The following is a 4,979-nucleotide window of genomic DNA, read 5'->3' as shown; positions in this document are numbered from 1 at the left end:
CCGCGCCCGGCGCCCAGGCCCCAGGCCCCGCCGGCCGCCCTGGCTCCGCGAGAAGCGCAGCGAGCACGGCGGTGGCTCCAAGTTCGCTCCAGCCGACGGGCGGGAGGGCGCCGCCGTCTCCACAGGAAGAAGTCGGACGCGCAGAACGACGGTCCCGGAGGCAAAAAGCAAAAATAAGCACTGAGACGGCTCCCGGGCTGCCTCCCGGCCACGCAGCGTTCACCTCGCTTGGATGGGGGCGTAAGTCGCGGCCGCCGTCCCGGACACCCACGCCACCTCCCGAGGCCGCGACCGTCGCCTCCGGAGCCGTGGAACTGCTGCGCCCGCGGCCCGAGCAGAGTGAGACATAACAACTGACGTCGGCGGCGGGGCGGGGCCTCGGGCGGCCGGGGCGGGGCCACGAGGGGAGCGCCTCAGGGCCTGGGCAGGGAATTCCGGGGTTCGCAGGCGAGAGGGGCGGGGAAGAAGTGTCGCGCGTGAGCCTTAACTTGGAGTTCAACTCCAAAGGCTGCTTCTCGGTTATCTTCGCTCTCTTCCCTTTTGCCTTGTAGATGTTTAGTAATTGATTTTGTCTGAGGAGTGCACTTGGAACTGTGTTACTTTATGTATTTTTGGTAAAAATAAGGCACTTAATCATTACCCTCTTAAAATAAATAAAAATATGTGTACATTTATGCTGAATCCTGGTGAACTGGGGAAATTTTGACACAGTCGGTTTGAGATGGTAGAAGGTGAAATCCAGAAAATGACATAATGTTTTCCACCTCTAGATGAGAATATGATATGTGCAGATGTGTTTTGGAGGAGAATTGGCCTTAAAAAAGGGGGTTACAACTAGCCCAGTTGTCCCTACCTGTTATAATCTTATTTCTCCTCTTTCAGTCTCAAAAAAAAAGTTGCTGTGAAGTGGATTTATAGTGACTTTCTTGGCTGTAATCTTATGGAAGGAGATTGCCAGGCCTTTCTTTTGTGGCAACCCTGAATGGATTTCAGCCACCAACCTTTGGATTAGTAGTCCAGCACAAACCCTAGGGACCCCCTTCAGTCCCAGAAGTGTTAAAAACCAGCTATTGAAGCACTGAGTTCCCAGGCCAAAGGTTGTTGAGTGTAATTTGTATGTCCAGTGCAAAGTTCTGTGTGTTTTCTTTTGTTATCCACCCTGAGTGTGTACTCCACCAGGAAGAGGAGCTTATATAAAATGAGTAAAATGGGCAAGCATGCAGTACCGGGTTCTGTATTTATTTAACTCCAGTCGACCATATTCTTTATGTCAGTCTCTCTGCCAAGCTTGACAGAGGAGGGAGTTGGATATATAAGCTGAACAAAGTTGGCTTCTACTAGGCCCATTGATCAGGAAGGAAAAACCAGAAATTACAAGAGAAACATTAGCTATTGTGCAAAGCTGTCAGTTGTCCTAAATGAGGGGTGAAAGTTTTAGCAAGGAAGAGGATGTGAACCTCAATTTGGAGCAGATGAAGAATGGGAAACAAAGAATGGGCAGTGGGAATGTAGCCTCAGAATGGTACCGGTTTAAAATAAAGCAGACACAGGCATTTCGGTGCCCAGCTAGCGGAGGAGGACTTCCGGGGGCAGGGAGAAAGGATCAGAGGAGGATGTGTAGGAATTTACAACCAAAATGGCTTCTGCTTCTCTGTCTTAACTAGCTTCAATATGGCTTTGTTTCCACAGCTGGCAAATCAGTGTGGGAGACTGTACTAAAAAAGTTCATTCTGACAAGCTTGGTTTTAAATTTTCAGAATCCTTGGGCATGTCATGGTGACCCTGTTACTGTGTGATATTGCTGTCCAAACCCTGACATACAAGGTGATGTCTGTCCCTCACCTCAAAGGAATGTACTCACTAGCGGGGATTGATGACCCAAACTCAAATAATGTAAAACAGTCAGAGAGATGGGGGAAGCTGGAGTGTGAGCTGACAGTGGAACCAGCCAGGCCTAGAGATCCAAACTGGAAAAATATTAAGAGTGTGGGAGGGACCAGAAAGAAGAGATTAAAGAACTCTTTTTACACTTGTTTGTTTCAACCGCCTCGCATCTCGACCTCCTTGCCTTGTTTTCCTCCTGGTTTAACCCTCAGGAACAGCACCGAGAACACACAGGTTTGGCTGGATGTGGGGTATGGGCGCTCACTTTGTCTGCAGGAGGGAGTGTAATGACCTTGCAGGAGAGCACTTTACAATGTGAGTTAGATACCCCCTAAATGCATGCTCTTTGGCACAGCAATTCCACTTCAGGGAATTTATCCTGAGGAAGTAACTGGACATGTGCACAAAGGTGAATGTAAAGAATTTAGTCACTATTAAAAAGTTTATAATCACAAAAAAAAAAAAAAGAAGAAGAAAAGAATCCACGTATCTAGCAAGGGAGGATTGGTGAAAACAGTAATTGAAATGATGGACTACTATGCAGCCACTAAAAAAAGATGTAGACATAAGATTATGGTCATGGAATCGTGTCCAAAACATAGTGTTTGGTGAAAAAAGCAGGTTACTGAGAACTTTGCATGATATGATCCTATTTTTATAGTTGTTTTGGAAAAAGTCAGAGACGTAGACACTAAAATGTTAACCATATTCATCTCTTGGTTGAAATTTAGAGGATTCAAATTTTTTTCCTTTGTGCTTTATTTTATTATTTTCCTGAGATAATCATGCATTACTTGTGTAATTTTAAAATGTGTTTTAAAAAAATAAAACAACCACTAGGACTGCTACCCTGGTCTCAGGGTTTAGCAGCAGAGTCATCCTCTGGGATTCCAAGGCTGAATATAGTTGAAACTATGAGCTGTCCCCTCATGAGAATGATTTTAGTTTCCACTATGCCGAAGCTGGGCAGACTAATTAGAATTTCTGTTCAAAGACCAGACTGACAAGTCAGTGTTTGAATTATTCATTGTTTCTCATAATTTGCTTTTCTAACAGCTCCGCTATTAACCTGGGTTCTTGGTTTTGCATCTCAGATTCTGTTGGGGTGGCTTAAATGCCTTATCATTTGATATTGTGGCAAGACCATGGAACTGTAATTAGAGGGCCTGGTCCAGTATGGACTGGTATCTGCTAGCTGTGTGACCAATTAGGGAATCATAAGACCTCTATGAACCTCATTTTTTATCTCTAAAATGGGATAGAATGTTTACTCCATGTCTTAGGCAGGGTTCTCTAGAGAAGCAAGATCAGTGAAGTGTGCGTACACACACGTGCGTGCGTGTGTATACATATAAAAAAAAAGATTTACCTGAAGGAAATGGCACATGCAGTTGTACAGGCTGGGAAATCCCAAGTCCATGGGTCAGGTGTCAGGCTGGAGGCTTCTCCTGACTCACATAGCTGCAGGGGCTGAGGAACCCAGCTCCTAACGAATCCGAAGATTGGCAGGCAATATGGCAGGCAGCTGGCTCAAGTCCCAAGAACCAAGGGGCAGATTATGACAAGCCAGATGCAGGATCCAGAGCAAGTAAGCAATATTTGCCAGAACATCCATATATATGTTGCATGCAGCCTGCACCACTGAGGAAACTCCCCTTACAACTGATTAGCTGATCACATAAGATCACATCGTGGAGGATAACTACATTATTATGTAACCGCCAAACTACATCATTACATAACTACTGTCTTAGGCTGGGTTCTCTAGAGAGGTAAAACCAGTGCAGCATATAAATATACATAGAGATTTATTTCAAGGAAATGGCTCATGTGGTTGTAGAGGCTGGAGCGCCCCAAGTCCATGGATCAGGCTAGAGGCTTCTCCTGACTCACGTAGCCACAGGGGCTGGCAAAGCCAAGAGGTGGCGAACCCAAGATTGGAAGGTCAGACAGCAGGCCTCTGGCTCACAGGCTGCAGAGGCCAATGAATCCCAGGGTTGGCAGGTAAGATGGCAGGTAAGCTGCTAGCTCAAGTCCCAAGAACCGGAGGTCAGATGAAGAGGAGTCAGCTGCAGGATCCAGAGTGAGCAAAGCCAGTGAGCTTTGCCAGAAAGTCCACCTATATTGGATGCAGGCCACACCCTCAGGGAAACACCCTTTCAACTGATTGACTGCTTCTAACAGATCTCATCATGGAGGTGATTAATTATATCAGATCTCATTATGGAGGTAATTACATCATTACATAGCTACCAAACTTACATTGTAACTGCCAAACCACTAAGAATCATGGCCCAGCGAAGCTGACACACAACCTTAATGGTCACACCCCATAAATCTGTTGTAAGGATTAAACGATATAGGGAATGTAAAAAGTGCTCCAAAACAGATCTATTGTTTTATTTAAATTAAAATGAAGAATTAATTTTTAGGGAAAAAGAAAACCAGAGTCTTTGGCTGAGCTTGATGAAACAGGATTATTTTATTTAGGGTCCAAAGATCCCTCTCTTTTCATTTTATTTTTATCTGAGTATTACACATAGTTAGTTAACAAAGTCAAATGACACTTCAAGGCTTTGTCCAAACCAGGATAATTTTGAGTAAAAGCGGCAATGGTAGTAAAATTATGCCAAACTAACAAGGCTAAACTGGGACTGACCTAGACAAACCCTATAAAACCAAACCTATTGCTATAGAGTCGATTCTGACTCATAGTGACCCTCTAGGACAGAGTAGAATTGTCTGTAGGGTTTCCAAGGCTGTAATTTTTAAGGAGGCCAACTGTCACATCTTTCTCCTGTGGGGCAGCTGGTGGTTTCAAACCACCAAACTTTCAGTTAGCAGCTGAGTGCTTAACCACTGTGCCAACCAAGGCTCCTTATCAGGACAAACCTTACTGATCATGAAAAACACCTCGCCCACTTATTCCTACCCACCCTTGGTTCCCATTCTTCACAAGCAGCTACCTTCAATTCTTTTAAGTGTTTTCTCATGTTTATCTCAGTATTTCCAAATAATACATTTGTACTGCTTTTCTAGATTTTTCCATTTCATACATGATCTATTGATTTCTTACTATGGAAGATGAGGAATTA

Source organism: Trichechus manatus, unplaced genomic scaffold, assembly GCF_000243295.1.
Source record: "Trichechus manatus latirostris isolate Lorelei unplaced genomic scaffold, TriManLat1.0 scaffold00208, whole genome shotgun sequence".
Lineage (NCBI taxonomy): Eukaryota > Metazoa > Chordata > Mammalia > Sirenia > Trichechidae > Trichechus > Trichechus manatus.
The sequence above is the reverse complement of the archived record's forward strand: the minus strand, read 5'-3'. Positions refer to the sequence as shown.